This window comes from Molossus molossus, unplaced genomic scaffold (genome assembly GCF_014108415.1).
Source record: "Molossus molossus isolate mMolMol1 unplaced genomic scaffold, mMolMol1.p scaffold_m16_p_17, whole genome shotgun sequence".
NCBI classification, from domain to species: domain Eukaryota; kingdom Metazoa; phylum Chordata; class Mammalia; order Chiroptera; family Molossidae; genus Molossus; species Molossus molossus.
The window spans coordinates 43,524,172-43,541,007 of record NW_023425352.1 but is presented as its reverse complement, the minus strand read 5'-3'; the positions used below and the strand labels follow the sequence as shown (position 1 = coordinate 43,541,007).

At 41.9% G+C, this 16,836-nt stretch overlaps 1 long non-coding RNA gene across 1 annotated transcript in view; it reads right to left on the bottom strand.

Annotated features, from left to right (window-relative positions):
- Positions 1 to 10,981: 10,981 nt before the first annotated feature.
- Positions 10,982 to 16,836, bottom strand: part of LOC118632773 — a 160,380-nt gene continuing 154,525 nt past the window's right edge. The window contains exon 12 of the long non-coding RNA XR_004960052.1: positions 10,982 to 11,425. This is a non-coding gene — a long non-coding RNA (uncharacterized LOC118632773). The remainder of the gene's footprint in view (positions 11,426 to 16,836) is intronic.

The following is a 16,836-nucleotide window of genomic DNA, read 5'->3' as shown; positions in this document are numbered from 1 at the left end:
CTTCTTTATCAGGGGACAAAATGGAAGCAAGTAAAGGTCTAGCTCCTATTGTAGAACACAGCGTTGGGCTTCAGAGCACCAGCTGTGGAGTCAGTTCCGGGTGCATCTCAGGCTCCTTGACCTTGGGCAAGTTACTTAATCCCTCCACTACTAAGCCCAGCTTCCTCATATCTCAGAAGATTGAGAATAATATCAGCTAACCCACAAGGTTGTCCCAAACGCTTTTAAATGTGCTGTTTCCCCAAAATCATTGCAAAATGAGAGAAGGTGGGAAAGCACTTTGTATGAAGCCTGTTCTTGTATAAAGGAGAAACTTGACATACAGCTCCATGGTGGTTGCTTCTTCTTCTGGTGGTAGTGGTGGTGGGGGTGACGATTACTGAGGTCATGTATCCCTACTTCCTGAAAGCTCTCGTATGAAGCAGCTGGACTAACACGTGTGCCTTTTTCATCAAAATAAGCTTCCTGGAAGATCTTAATCTAATAACCTTGGATCTGGGCACATATGGGAACTAGGAAAGCAAGTGCTGGTTAAGGCAGTGCCCACTCTGAAGGGCCTATCAGTCTCACCGTGCCCTCTTTATGTGACACTGTCCCATTACAGTCAGTGAAGATCAGGAGAACCTTTTGGTACCAGACAGAAAACTTGCATTTATTTAGCTATTGGTTTCTGTAGTCGTTCTATGCTTAGAATAAAAAAGAATATCAATCCAATATAATAGTTTGGGCACAGTTAACTTAATCTAATTAGTGTGGCAGCACTTTCTGAAACCCAGGGCCACTGGGGACAATTTCCAAGCACCGTAGATGGAGTGCCATCCGCTGCCAGAATATGAACAGCAGTCTTTCCAGGAACAAGACCAACCTATAGAACTGGTTACAGATGCCAGTTTTTTTTTTTACTTTTTTGGCTGGAGATATTTCTTCTTCCCCATTATTCCTGATGCTTTTTAGGATAGGCAAAAGACACTGTCCTAATCAGAGTCTAGTTTTCTCTGTTGATAAATGAATTTACTAAATGGGTGCTCTCTTCTGCAAAAGAATATAAATCTCTTCTAAGAGGCTTCAGTTTGGCTTTGGCACATGTGAACAATGAGGCAGCCTCAGGAGGCCACCTTTAAATACTTCAGAATGTAGCTTCTTAACAAAGACTCCCAAAGTACAGGCAAGCAAATCAAAGAAAAATGTCAAAATCCAAATGCCCTCCCATCCCAGCAAAACGTCAAAGGAGCTGCTAGGAAGGGAAGAATGGGCCTCCAAATAACATATAGCCGGGGCGAAAGGGGAAAGGAAGAAAGATAGTATCTGATTTATAAATATTTATAAAACAATCATTAGGCTTGGCTAGAACATGCAGTTCTTCTCTGAATTCACTGCTGGGAAACAATAATAAAAAGCATACAATTATTCAAATAGAGGCGAGAGGAGATTTAATTCTGTATTTTTAGAAATCTACCAGCGGCTCTCCACAGGGCCTAGCGAAGGAGAGGATGTAAATGAGCACAATGTAATCCTGTACTCAGGCTGCGCAGGAAACCGGCTCAGCCATAAATTTCGGAGCCGCAGATTCGCCTCCTGCCCCATCCAGTCGGAGCCTGGCCACAGGCATTCCTGGAGATCGGACCTGGGCCGCTGTCCTGCTCCTGCTCTGGGCTGTGGCTGCGTCTGCTACCCCTGTGGCCTCCCATTCATGAAGCAGTGACGACCGCCCTGAATGAGATCTGAAATAGTTCTTCCTTAAGAAGCCTAGCTTGGGTCTTCTTTTATAGATTAAGGCAATTCAGTATATTCTTCTGAAAAAGACCTCTTAGGAACAATCCTCTCCTATTTGTTCTGGGCCAGGCTTACATGAACTGGGAGAGGTGATAGGTGACGTCAGAGCCCCTCCCCAGATGTGGCCCACCGCTGGGTGATGCACCAACCACAGTCACCCAGGAGAGAGAGGGGTTACAAACCTTCAGTGCTAAAATGTTCAACCTTTTGGGAAGCAACCCTTCAACAAAGTTTCAGTGGTTAAGATTATCTTTAGGCCCGATTTGAATGACTCCCTCTAGATACTTCTTAAATTCAGATCAATATTCTGATATAGAAGGCCCTTCGGCATCTCCCCTAAACTATTTACCATCAACCATTTGTGGAAAGATTTCTGTTACTGATGACCAATAAGTTCAAGTTTCTCATTATTACAGCATTTGAAATTATTTTATTTCAAAGTTATATACAAATTTAAAATTGTTTTTCATGTTTATATTTTCTTATAGTAACTATACAATACACAAACTAAAACTTTTTCCAGCAAGCCCCATATAGACAACTCCAAATTGCCACCCCCACAGTTTCTTCCAGTGTGTAGTACAAATGACATCACTTTCTTTTTCTTTATTGATTTTTTAGAGAGAGAGAGGAAGAGGAAGGGAGAGGGAGAGATAGAAACATCCATGAGAAAGAACATGGATTGGCTGCCTCCTGCATGCCCCCCACTAGGCATTGGGCCCACAACCTGGGCATGTGCCCAACCTGCAACCTTTTGGTTCATGGGTCGATGGTCAACCACTGAGTCACACCGGCCGGGCAAAATGACATCTCTTTCTATGTGCACCTTGACATGAAATGTAATATCTAGCACTTAATTCCATCTCTGCCTCCAGCCCTTTTCTAAGTGCTTTATAAGCATTTAACACCCACAGCAAACCCATGAAACAAGAACTATTATTACGTTCATTTTATGAATGGAAGAACGAAAGCACAGAGGGATTAAATAACTTGCTCAAGTCACACAGCCAGAAAGTAATGGAGCTTGGATTTTAACTCAGAGAGCATCCCCTTAGCACTAGGCTATCCTGTCTCTCCACATTGGTCTATTAGCCTATCACCCACAACTGGGCAAAAACTGGTTCTTAGAGTCTAAAAATACCTACGGTTTTCACGTATAAAGCACTGATTACTTTAGTACATAAGCAGATAATATGATGTCATAGGAAGGGACAATTAGGAAAAAACTGTTTTTAGGGGAGCAATAATGAAAAAGGATTGAAAAGCGCTGGTCTGTGAGGCATGCTAGGAGGACACGAGGGAAACCCTTCCCTAGCAGTCATCCCCTCATCAAGCACACTGACACATGCGCACACAAACGCCACGCTCAGATGTGCAAACGTTATTTCTCAATCAGCCTGTCTTGGTGCCTGACCTTTTCCATATTAGAGAATCATTCCTTTGGATCATGGAAATACTGTCCATAGATGACATTTTTCAATAAGCTAGTATTGCTGTGATGAGTGAATAGTACATTAATCTCTTCATACCAGTTAGCAAAAGTGAGAACGACAAGGAGTTGAGGAAGTAAGAACGGACACGTCAGATTTCAGGAACAGGGGAAAACAAACAGGTCAGGTGGGGAGTATGGGGTCTATGGGGACAGGGGAGACCCAAGCAGATAATACGAGGGGAAGCCCTAATTGAGAGAGGATTTGTGAGAACATCAAGTACCCAAGGGCCTGAGAAAACTAGGGCTAAGAAGGGGAAAGACAAGCATCACCTCATTTATGACCTTTGCCACCAGATAGACTTAAGTCCACATTTTGGCTCTGCATCCTTTAACAACCGACTTACCTCTCTGAGCCTCAAATATTTTGTCATAAATTTAATGGCTCTTAGAATATAAATGCTTGGGAAGTGCCTGGAATGAAGTAGGCCCTCAACATCTTACATGTTAATTGTTCCATCTCTATATTTTCTATGGTACTTTTATAGCAATCATATTATTATCCAGGACTAGCCATAGGCTTTAGAAGAACAGTTATCTTTCCTCTTTGGATTCAGTGAGAAGCCAAGGAATGAGAAGGTGCAGTTTTTCCTCACTCCCCTCCCACTGTAGCCAATTTCAGTGGCAGCTTCTCAGTGGCTCATTAATTGCATTGCTGTACAGAGACATCAAGGCAGCCGTCTGACTTCAGGAGAGTAAATTCTCCTCTTTATTGTTGCAAGTATTTCCAAAGGGACATGAAAGTGTAATTTTTCAGAATCAATCGAGTTATTGCCAAGACAGAGTAAATGAAGGGCTTTTTCACACACAGAAAGAACCAGCAACAAGAGAACTGATCATTCATCCTTTCATTTCCAAATTCACTGGGGCTTTGGTTCAGCCACACTCAGGTGCCCCTGATTTCGATTCTGTTCCATAGTTTGGGCAAAGAGAGGGTGAACTTGATCTCCTTAGAGGGAAGGCAGAATTTAAGACAAAGCAGAAATACATGAAAGAAGTGGAAATTTAGAAGCCATACAGTTTTCTTGGGGACAAATTATTGCAGTATACAAGTTCTGCATGACCATCTTCTTCAAATCTATTGTGAATTCCAACACAGCTAGGCACAGTCAAGTTCTGCCCCTAACAGACTACGCTACACCCGAACTCAGAAGGTCCCGTCTCCACCAGAATGTAAACATTCTTCCCTCACAATTGAAAGGGTATGGAAAGAAGCCCCGTGTTTCTCAAATACCCAGAAAGAAATATGTCATCCAAGGTGACCACCTGGGCACAAAACTACATTCAGTCTTCTCTTTCTCCTCTTCACATCCTAAGCTCTCCCCCCAGCATGGCCTCTTTTTCGTGCTTGCACTTGCCAGGATCAAAGTAAACTTTGGTCAACTTCTTAGATGCCTCTTTATTCCTCATTACGACTCTAATTCCAAATTCCCTTACATAGACTCATGGAATTTTCTTCTGGCTCTGGTACTCACAACATTGAGCCTGCTCCCACCACATGAGAGCAAAGAGGGAGAGGACAATTGAAGACCCTCTGACCTCTTCCACCACTCATCTCTTGGGGAGGGGCATGGCCAGGAAGGTCCAGAGTGGAACAGTCTCGAATTGTGCTAGTACAATAGCTACCTAATAGAAATTCCCTACCCATTAAGCAATACTCCCCATTCTCCTTTCTGTCCCTGGTTATCTTTACTCTACTTTCTGTCTCTATAAATCCACCTAGTCTAGAGATGTTATAGGTGGAACCCAACACTATTTTTCCTCTTACATCAGGCTTATTCCATTTGGCATAATGTTTACTTTCTTCCTTTAAAAAAATTTTTTTCTTTTTTTTTATCCTCACCAGAGGACATTTTTCCATTTTTTGTTCAGGTAGAGTGGGAGGGGAACAGAGAGAGAGAGAGAGAAACATCGATGTGAAAGGAACACATCGAGTGGCTGTCACCCGCACAACCGACCAGGGCTGGGGACAAACTGCAACCGAGTTACGCGCCTTTAGCGGGAACCGAACCCGGGTCTCTCAGGACCGCAGACCGACACTCTAACCGCTGAGCAAAACCGGCCAGGGAAAAAATTTTTTTTCTTTATTGATTTTGGAGAGAGAGAGAGGAAGGCAGAGGGAGAGAGAGAGATAGAAACATTGATTAGAGAGAACATCGATTGGCTGCCTCCTGCATGCCTCCCACTGGGATTGGGCCCAGAGCCTGGGTATGTTCCCTGATCAGGAATCAAACCAGTGACTTCTTGGTGCATGGGTCAATGTTCAATCACTGAGCCACACCGGTCGGGCCTTGGAATAATGTTTTCAAGGTTCACTCATACTGAAGTGTATTTCAGAACTTCATTCCTTTTGATATCTGAATATCATTTCATTATATGTATGTACCACATTTTGTTTAAAGGATGAGATTATTTTAAAATAACCAAAGAACTAAGGCACATTATTTTGCCTGATTGAATTCTCTGCCATTCCACTTATATTTCGCTGTCAAAAAATAGAATTATTTTCCTACTTTCTGCCTCACAGCAGGAGTTAAAGATCTCTCTGGGGCTGTTATCTTCTGAGAGGTAAAGTAATTGCACAAGGCCTGGAACAGAGTTACAATGCTATGTAACTGTTTGCCATGATGATTATTATTATTGTTCTGTTGGATCATTAGTACCTGGTAGACAGCCTGAGTCTGGATTCCTGCAACGCATCCAGCCTGGCTTTCTGGGCTGCCACCAGGGCGCGTTTCTCCCGCCAGCTGACCTGGACTTGGGCGGGACAGCTGAGTGGAGTGGCTGGAATGCTTTGGTGCCTTCTCAGGTTGAGAGAAAGTCCATCAAGCATTGAGGACCCATCCTCCTGTCCGTCATTTCCGCCCGCTCTTCCAGCTCTGCCCCTGGAGTGACATATTGCCAGTCTTTTCTCCCTTTAGATGACACTGCTTTAATATTTGGAAGTGACTCTGCTTTTACTATATCTTCACTTCTCCGGGGCATTAATACCTACTTTCGTCCTCTGTTCTTTCCACCTAGTAGTGTCTAGATCTTTCCTTAGCCTCTATTCCTTTTCTGGATATATATTAAATTGTTTAGAACCCTCATAATATGTATGACCCAAGACTGTATACAGTACTCTAGATGTGGTCTGATCATGGGCCATTGCTTCAAGTTTTTTTTTGTTGTTTTTTATCCTCACCCAAGGACGTTTTTCAATATTTTGTTCAGATAGATTGAAAGGGAGAGAGAGAAAAAAAACATGACATGAAAGGGACACATCAAGTGGATGCCACCCACACGACCCAACCAGGGCCGGGGACAAACTGCAACCGAGGTACGTGCCCTTAGTGGGAACCAAACCCGGGTCTCTCTGGACTGCAGGCCGATGCTCCAACCGCTGAGCCAAACCGGCCAGGGCTCAAGTTTTTGATTAAAGATACATACATACATATGCTTATCTGTGTATCTCTGCATATATATATATATATATATATATATATATATATATATAGACTTAACAGGTATACACACACACATCCATTCAGGCACTTTTTATTACGATGGCACTGGTGTCTTGATATGCATGCCCTTTAGACTTCAACAGCTCTGCAGAACATAGTGTTCTATTAGGTCAGCCCCCAGAAAGGTCAAAGTGGTGACATGATTCTCTTGCTCAGCTTTAGGGGCTGGATGTGGACACCCGTGGTAGTGATGATAAATTGCCCTTGGAAGCCTCCCAGAACTAAGTCTGCTAGCTAGGGAAAAGGCCGTGAAGAAGCTTACAGATCCTGACTTTGAAAGACTTCCCTCTTTTAAACATTAAAGGGCACTAATTATTTTCTTTGATGTACCACAAAGGTGTTAAGAACTTTGTTTTCCCTTAGATACATTGCCAATAATTTAAAAAATTAGACATCAATCCATCAAGCATTATTTCACCCTTCTTCATCTGTAATAACCTCTCTCCTACTCATACTTTCCTCCTTCTAACCCCTCCAAAGTACACTGCAAACTCCAACGAGTAAAAGTCTTAAAAGTTGGGTAGCTTGTATGCCTATGTGAGACCTGACAACAAAGGGCTTAGAAGAAGCGATGCAGCACAGGTGTGCTACAGCTTGCGCAGGGAAGCCGCAGTTTTCCGAGGTTGTAGAGAGGAAATGGAGAGGAGGCAGCACTGAGCTTCCACAATAAAGTGGCATTTCTTCTGCATAGATCAGCTTCGTAAGTGAAAATGATTCAAGGCTTGATCTAATATCTGGGGAATAGAGTCCTCTGTTTTTGAAGACAGATGTGATTATGACACATAGTCAACAATGTTTTTCTTCATTATTGTTTGGCCTGAATTTGGGGTTTTCTGGGAGGGAAAAGAAGAGATGGGGTTGAGGATTTGGAGAATAATAGGAATTAAATGTGAATGTATTTGTGGTTCGAGTCTCCATTACTGAGTTTTATTGTTGGCTTAGGTAAAATATCACTAGGAATTTATCGTTAGAAGGTCTCCTCGGCCTTCTGGGAGACCATTCTCAAATTAAGGGATAGACTCTGAGTCTCGTGAGGTTGTTTTTCATTAACTTAACAGAAAAATCATACTCTCAGAATAAGGAACCAAAGCCAGGATGTGGGTTTCCTAAGCTACCATAACAGTGCAGTTTTAGAATGTGGTGCATGTATTCAAGTTTGTTAGAGATTATTCTTTTATGACAAAAATAGGACTTAGTTCTAAGACAACTTTTGGGCTCATTAATTAGGTGATTCTTACAGCTCTGTGACAATAAATATATAGACATGGGGTAGAGAGACTGTTCCCTGCTCATCCCTTGCAGATATTCTTTTTAAAAAATAGAAATAATTTGGAAGGAGAAATTAGTTGGGGCGGGGGGGACTGGATTACAGTACTGTCTTCAACATATACGGGCTAGTTATTCAATTTTTACATGTCTCAAATGTTAAAACTTTAAAATGGGTACAATCGTATCAAATCTACCACCTTACTAGGATTACAATTAGAATAGATGCAACATGAGATACATAAGAAAGCCCTCTGGAGAGTTAAAAATAAATTCGCACCAATATTTAGACCATATTAGCTGGGATATATTGTTGTTTTTATGCATCAGGTACAGTACACAGCAATTTACTGAAACGATATCGTTTAATTCTCAGGACAGACATAGGAGGTGAGTGCTGTTATGCTTCCTACTCCAAGGCTAAGAAATGGAGACATCAACCCAGTCACAGTTATAAAGTCAGGGAACTGGGATTTGAATCTAGTTCATCTAACACTAGAACTAGCTCTCCGATGCATTATGAGAGCCTGCCTTGCCTAGATTAAAAAACATTATTGGTTTATAGGGCAAAGCATCGATCTAATATTACAGAGTAATTTCAAGGTTTCATACTCAATGAATATGCCACTAATGTCGTGGTTGGCAGCCTCTGAGACGGCCCCTAATGAGCTCCATTTCTCGGTGTTCACGCACTTATGTAATGTCCTCCTCTTAAGTGAGAGGGATTTTATGAGTCACTTCTAATGAAGAGAATACAACACTGCCTTTTGACCTAGCAATCTCACTTCTGGGAATATGTCCTAAGAATCCCAAAACACCAACTCGAAAGAATATATGCATCCCTGTGTACATAGCAGCATTATTATTTACAATAGCCAAGATCTGGAAACAGCCCAACTGCCCATCAGTAGATGAGAATATAAAAAAGCGGTGGTACATTTACACAATGGAATACTACACAGTTGTTAAAAATGAAGGGAATCTTACCTCTTGCATCAGCATGGATGGACCTGGAGATTATTATGCTAAGTGAAATAAGCCAGTGAGAGAAAGACAAACACTATATGATCTCACTTATATGAGGAACCAATGAACAAAATAAAGTAATGAACAAAACAGAAACAGAGGCATGGACACATGGAACAGATTGACAGCTGTCAGAGGGGAGGGGGCTGGGAACTGAATGAAAGAAGATGAAGGGATAAGCCAAAGAACCTATAAACATAACCCACAAACAACAGTGTGGAGATGGCCAGAGGGGAGGGGTAGGGGCTGAGTGGAAGTGGACAAAGGTGGGAAGAGAATGAGGACATCTGTAATAATATCAACAATAAAAATAAAGGAAAAAAACATGTCACTTCCGACATTAGGTAAGAAAAAGACTGTGGTTTCCCTGTTGGGTATTCTCTCTCACTCTCTCCTGGATCACTTCACTCAGGGAAAGCCAGCTGCCATTCGTGAGGTAGCCTTGTGGAGAAGGTGACGAGGTAGGGAGATGAGGTTTGCCAAGGGCCTCCCGGATGAGCTTGGATGCAGATCTCCTAGAACCTGCCAAAGCCACGTGAATGCTCACAGAAGCAGATCTTGCCCCAGCAGAGCCATGGCAAGATTTACAGCTATGGCCAAAATCTCGACTGCAGCCTGTGGGAGACCCAGGTAGCCTGCTCCTGGACTCCTGACCCACAGAAACTGGGAAATAAGACGCGTGTTGTTTTCAGGCACTAGGTTTAGGGGGGAATCTCTTATGCAGTAATAAACAACTAATATAAATGTTAACCAAGTGGATGGCTAGAGAACTGGAACCTTCCAAAGCCTGCCTCCTTCAACTCATTCAACAAATACTTACTGAGTTCTCACATGCCAGGCATTAGATGTGCTCCCTGCCCTCAGTGTGTGTGGGGGGGGGGGGGAGGGGGGGGGGAGGGGGGATGTTTTAAAAATACTTAAATATCAAAATTCTTTCTAAAATGCTGGATGGAGAAGAGGTACAAAAGGCACAGCATGGAGGCCAGCTGGAAGGACTGCAATCCCAGTCTCCAGATACGGGATTTGGGGTAATAACTTCTCTGAGCTTCAGTTTCTTCATTTGAACAGATCATAATACTACTTCCGAAAGTTGGTAGGATTAAATAAAGATTGCATGAAAAATGTCTGGCAGGATGCCTGGCATATATTAAGGGCTCAATAAATGACAACTCTATGAGTCTATCCCTCTTTTTAAAATAAGCGATAATCATCCACACTGTGCAGGACTGTTCAGTGTGTAAAGATATATGCACATAAAATTGTTAGTACAGGACACAGTCTGCTTTATATGCACTCAGAATAATAATTCCCATTAGTTTCTGTAGACCCTGGAAATCCTGTTACGGCTATAGGAGATGAAAATAACTTTATACAATAAATTTTTGGAGGTTCTAATTTTTGTTTAAAAATCATTTATTTATTTTGTTTCTCTAACTGAAGATTTGTTTATCTTTTGCAAAGGGCCTTGCTATGAGCCAATGGTGAGGGTGAAAAACATCCTCACCACTGAATAGGATGGAACATCTGAATATACAACAAAGTAAGAAGAAAGCTGGTAATTAGAGACCAGAGACCAAATAGGCGCATCAAACAGTTTCATTATCTTAGGCATTGTATACCTTAAAATAAATTGTTATCTAATATTATTACTATTTATAAAACATGTCTATCACAACATAAAGAATTAACGTTCCTCACGAATTTCCTAGCATTGAACCAATTCAAAAGGTATCACCATTTAATATGTCTAAAGTAATATGTAAGACCAGAAAGACACACACACACCCCTTCCAAAACAAGAAGGGAAAAAAAAATCAGTACTATTAGAGTATCTTGGATTTTATTTCTTGAGAAACTAAACATGACCACTAGATGGCACTGTAGTCTGATTTCGTCTTTCTATTTCCAGAACAGTCTCTGTGAAAAACATCTATAAAGCTATCATAAATTTTCCGAGTCAGTTATTTGCTTATCTGACGTGGTACAAGGTATAGGGAGACATTGTGGTATTCTTTTTCAAGTTCCTGGCAATCTCTTGTCAATAAATGAACATACTGCCAAGTCAACTGAAGCAAACTGATCTTGTCCAGACAAGTGAGTTTCATGATCCTTTGAAGAGCTTCCTGGAAGTAAACTGAAGTTTCTAAAGATGAAATAGATCATAATTTACAAGTGAAAAAAGCATGATACGCCTATGCCAAAGTGCTCAGTGTTGATTCCAGCTGTTCATTTCCTCTAACAATTCAAATCTCGGTTCTGGCAGAGCTCAGGTGATGCCTGGAAATTCACTCGACAAACGTGTTGCGACCAGTTTTCCAGGGTCCACTCTGAGACGCAGAGGGCACCCCTTCATGGAGCTTACATTCTAGGAAAAGTCAGACAGTAAGCAAATGAATAGACACGGCCATTTCAAATGTCACGGAAAAGATCAATGATGAAGACAAGTGAGGCAGGTCCATTTGATAAGGTGGTCAGAAGCTGTCTCTGAAAAGGGACAATTTGAGCTGGAACTACAATGACAAGATAAGTTCAATCACAGGAGGATGTCAGTGAGGTAGAGGCTCCACGAGGGAAGAGGAGAGTAGGAAGGAGTTGGGAGAGCAAGGCAGACCAAGCCATGGAGGGACTCAGAACTTGTATTCACCTGGTTATGTGAGTCACTGAAAAGTTTTCAGCAAGCAGAGTACAATTGATTTACCTGTTTAAAAGATCATTCTGGCTGCTAGTGGGCAATGGATTGTATGACACAGGGTAACAACAACAAGTGCTCAACAAATGAACAGCAAATGAATGAATAAGTGAATGACTGTGCTTACTATGTGCCTAACACCTGCTAGGTGCTCATTATTCATTGAAATTCACTTGACACTTATCACACTAATAGAGCTAGGAACACTCTTAAGACGGTGGCTCTCGAGCTTCAGCATCCATCAGCCCCACCTGGAATATCTATTACACACAGACTGCTACATCACATCCCTAAGCATAGCCCTGCCCCCATTATTGCCTCCCTCCACAGCTTCTGACTCAAGAGTTTGAGTTAGAGCCTAAGAATCTGTGTTTCTAACAAGTCTCCAGATGATGCTGAGACCACTGATCTGAGGACCACACTTGGAGAACCACTCCTATAAAAGGATGAGTATGAAATGCCAACAGCTGTTAAAACAAAAACAAACAAAACAGGGAGAACTTACTTCAGTCCTATTACTTCTGGATCTTGAAGGCCACATACATCCTTGTCTTGTATTACAAATGTGGAAAATATTATTCATTTCCAGGTCAAGGATAAGGACCCTGTCTTGCCCGGCTGGTGTGGCTCAGTGGTTGAGCATTGACCCATGCACCAAGAGGTCACTGGTTTGATTCCAGGTCAGGGCACATGCCCAGGTTGTGGGCCAAATCCCCAGTGGGGGCTTGCAGGAGGCGGCCAATGTTCTCTCTCATCAATGTTTTTATCTCTCTCTCCCTCTCCCTTCTTCTCTCTCTCTAAAATCAATAAAACAAACAAACAATGACCCTGTCTTCCTGTCTAATAGAGCCTCAATTTTGTTCAGTATTATTGTGTTCAGCTCCACTGGCTTAGACCAAATATGGAAGCCCCATTCCTTTGCCAGATACTGACTATCCCAGTCTCCCTTGAATGACCATGGGACACAGGTCTAACCAAAGAGAAGTAACAGAATTGTATTGAGGATTCTGGGGAAGGCTTTCCTCCATAATATAAAAGAGAGCAGGGAGAAAAAAAAACAAAAAACTTTCATTGGTAGGAGAGTCTGGTCAGTGAATACCCTCATGTAGAAATAGCCACAATTTCAAAAATGTAAATTCCCGTCAGGCAGTGGTGTGCTGGTAAGTGTTTAATAACAGACTCTCAGTAATAAAAAAAGCTGATTGCTGATTTCCATGGTATAAAAGCCCCCACAAATTAGTTCCCACAGTGACTGATTTGTAAAGTCACTATACACAAAATGGGAAAAGATGTCAACAATAAACTCTCACAAGCCAGTATGGGCTAGCTCCAGCAGACCACTGCCAGGGATTCTAAAACCAAAAGGTAGGATAAGGAACATCCTGAAATATAAGAAACAAGGCTAATCTTTCATGTTCTTGGGCACATGATCTCTCCTAAAAGCCATTTGCATGGCCACATAAACAGTTGAGAAGGTTCAAGTACGGTGTGTAACACAAAGAAGACACCCTGGTTTGTGGTTGATGGAGGGCCCCCTTGCCAGGACTGTTTACATTTTGTTGAAATATAAGCCTAATAGTAATTCTCTGCAGACTTTTATGCATCATTTTAGGAAGTTAGAAACAAGGGACACTCTAAGGCTATTCCACAAACTATCCCTCTTATTCAGCTACCTACATTTCTCCTTGGTGGTAAAGGGAATAATATCTAAAACAATTGAAAGCAAACTTTATTTGCAGGGTGACTCTAAGGAATTAGCAGGTCCTGTTCCTTCTGCTGAGTAGTCATTCATTTCCTATTCTTCCCCATATCCTGGTATCCACCTAAACTTCTGATCAGCCACTGTGCAAGGTTTCAACATCTTAAATATTTTTCTAGCAAATCCTTCTTGATCCTCACCTGACATCACAGTCTACCCTCTAATCAAAATAGCTTCTCTCAGGTCTTCCCTACCCTCAATGCAGCACACTTCCCGAAATGCTCATCACCTCATTGAGGATTTCCCAAACTTCCTGGATTGCAAGAACAACCAGGGGAAGTTACATACAAATACAAATTCTTACATCTCACCCCTTGACTTACGAATCAAAATCTCCAAGAGGAGGAGTCTGGAAATTTGCAATAAACATATGCCCAGGTGATTTTTATAAAGTAGTTTTAGAAAAACTCTGGCTTTTCTATTTCCTTTTTATTACTCAATTCTCAACTTCACCATTGGTTCATCAGAGATGCCCTCTTGATCACTCAGATAAGACTGGATACCCTTCTTAACTATTTTAGGTTTACGGTACTTGGAATTACATTGTAGCCTTTCCTCAAAGGCTATTGAGTCTTTCCTGTACGAATGTGAAATTTGTGAAAGTAGAAAGTGGCCTGGTGTTAGATGGTATCTTGAGTACCTAGCACGTTCCCTGGCACATTGTAGGTTCTTAATAAATAGAGGTTGACTGGTTGACTCATGGACCCATCTCACATCTGGAAATCCAAAGATGATGACCTCTTCATTGAGGAACATTCATAAGGGCAAGCACATTTGTTTGGTCCTACGGCCTGTTACAAATCCAGTATCTACCATAGGTCTCAATTTCCTTGATTCTAAAGGAAGTGGGAATAGATTAAAATGAGGATGCTCCTACTATGGTTAGTTATGACATATTAGGGGCTGTGAGCATTAGAAACGTGACATAATAGGGAAAAGGACAGTCTTGCCCTAAGGAAGTATACATTTGAAGTCCCAGTCCACCATGACGACAGAGACTAACCAGAAGCACTTGCCCTTCCGTACTGGGGTAATCTCAGTTCCTAATGGTGTGATCCTTGTGGCGTTGGTTGGGTTGAACTCTTTCATTCCACTATCTCCATGGGGCAAATGTTCAGCATGAGATATTTAACGCCATGTGTCAAGGGGGAGGCAGTGGAGGCGGAGATCAAAAGGGAGATGCAGATTTCCAAAGAGCACCGTATGTCTATTTTCATTTCCAAACCAAATGAGATGGGTTAAGGAATAAATGTGGAATTTGTGTCAATGTCTTGATTCTTAGGGATCAGAGAACTTACTTTTATTTTTATCTTCTTCTCAGTCTGCTTCGACACCAAATGCTTGCCCTTTCGAACACCCATTCGCTTTTTGGCCATTCCTAACCAGTTCCTTTGGCTAAAATCTAAAAGCACAAATCTTATGGGGACCAGATAGCCGTCTGATATCTACTGATAGCATTCACCTTACGTACCATATGCTCTATCAGTGAGCTAACCAAGTGGGAGCCGTCATTGTCCGACATGACCAACAAGGAAGAACCGCTGAGAGTTGGAGGTGACTTGGCTCCAATCCATTCCTCGGATTTAGCAAACAGGATTCTCAATCGAAAACCCAGTGTACAAAAAGGCACAGGTATTCTCAAATTGATCATAGACTGCAGAGCTGTTGGAAACCTTCAAGATGCCCTAGTGCTTTTTTCAGCTTCGATGTGAACAAAATCTCATTGGAAGCACATTATATAAATTAGTTACAAGTAGAGCTGCTAACAGTGTCCCAGGAGTGGGGATCCCCTCGTCCCACCTGCCCTCTCCCGGTGATGGCTTCTGAGAAGACTCCCTGCATCCAGCTGGAAAATTGTGCGTCTACGGCAACATCTCCATTTTACAGATGAGAAAACTGAAGTGCAAAAACGTCAGTCATGTTCTCAGGGTCACAGGACACTTCCATGAAGGATCTCCTGGCAGGGAACTTCAGCCACTGTCCCTTCCTAACGCGTGCTATCGCTAAAATCTGTTCCCCGGTACGTCTAGGCCTTTCTGCAGGTACTTGATGCTAGCCTTCAGGGCGGTCCTAGCGGACTGACAGAAGCCAAACCCAACCAGCCCAGTACTTAATGAAAGCCAGAAAAGGTATCAATAATGACATCCCACTCCGTGCACACAGTCAGAACCCTGATTGCCAGAACCCTGCAAGCGGGCAGAGGAGTAGAAACTGCAGGAGTACACCACTGCACCCCCTGCAGAAACATTTGGTTATTTACCTGCCATAAAACTAACTCTCCAAAAAGTATTCAGATTTTGTCTGGGGGCCTGATGGGGTCACTGAGATCACCGGTGCATTTGAGGTGAAAGGTCACCTACAGAACCGGATGTGTCAAGCTTTTCTTTATGTCCCTTATGGGAATAGTTCTTACCCACTTTGTATATATTATTTGGTCCTACTTACAACTCCATCACAATTTAGAGATTATCTGAGCCAAAAGCAAATGAATTAACATGACATGGTACATTAATATGAGTGACCGAAAAGAAAAGCATTTTCCCTTCCTTTGATCTAGCAGGATACATATTGTTACCTGGAAGAGTAATTTGTGACTCCTGAAAAGGATGCTTTTACTGGCTACTCCTGACAAATTGTATTTGTCCCTTTGTATTTATTTTACTATTAATAACATTGACATACAATATACTATCCTCAGAAACATAAGTCTTCCTTTGCATTTATTTAGCCATCTTCCATGATTTTCTTCCAGGAATGTCTATACATAGCAAATTTTGTTACCCTGACTTGCCTGCTGCTCTCTGCCAACCACTGTATGTATCTTTTAATTAAGTAGAAAAGAGATCTTAAAAGCTCACATAAGCCCAGGAAACTCTATTTCTGGCTGACAGCAATGTCTCCTCATTTGCTAGCAAAAGCACAGATTGACAGAATAGAATAGATCAAGAAAATTGATCGTTACTCATATGCTGGATTGAGTCAATATATGTAAATCCATCCTATTGCTGGCAGGCGCTGAGGTGCTTGCCATGCAGAACAGACACAGTTACAGCCTGTTTTCTAGTCCAAATGCCAGCCTTGCGCTTTAATGCAGCAAAACTACAGTTATGTACTCAGAAAGCTCTTTTGTATTCATAACAACTGCAGTTTGAATGTGGCTCAGGACAGAGAAACTGTATTTATGAGCCGCCATCTCTTCTGAGTCAATACAATTTGCAGTAAATACAGTTTAAGTTAGAGCTATGGTATAAATGCTCTGGAAATTTTCTTTGTGGTTTTACTACATTTGGGGGGAAACGTTTTAAATGTTCGCTGCTTTCAAGTTCAT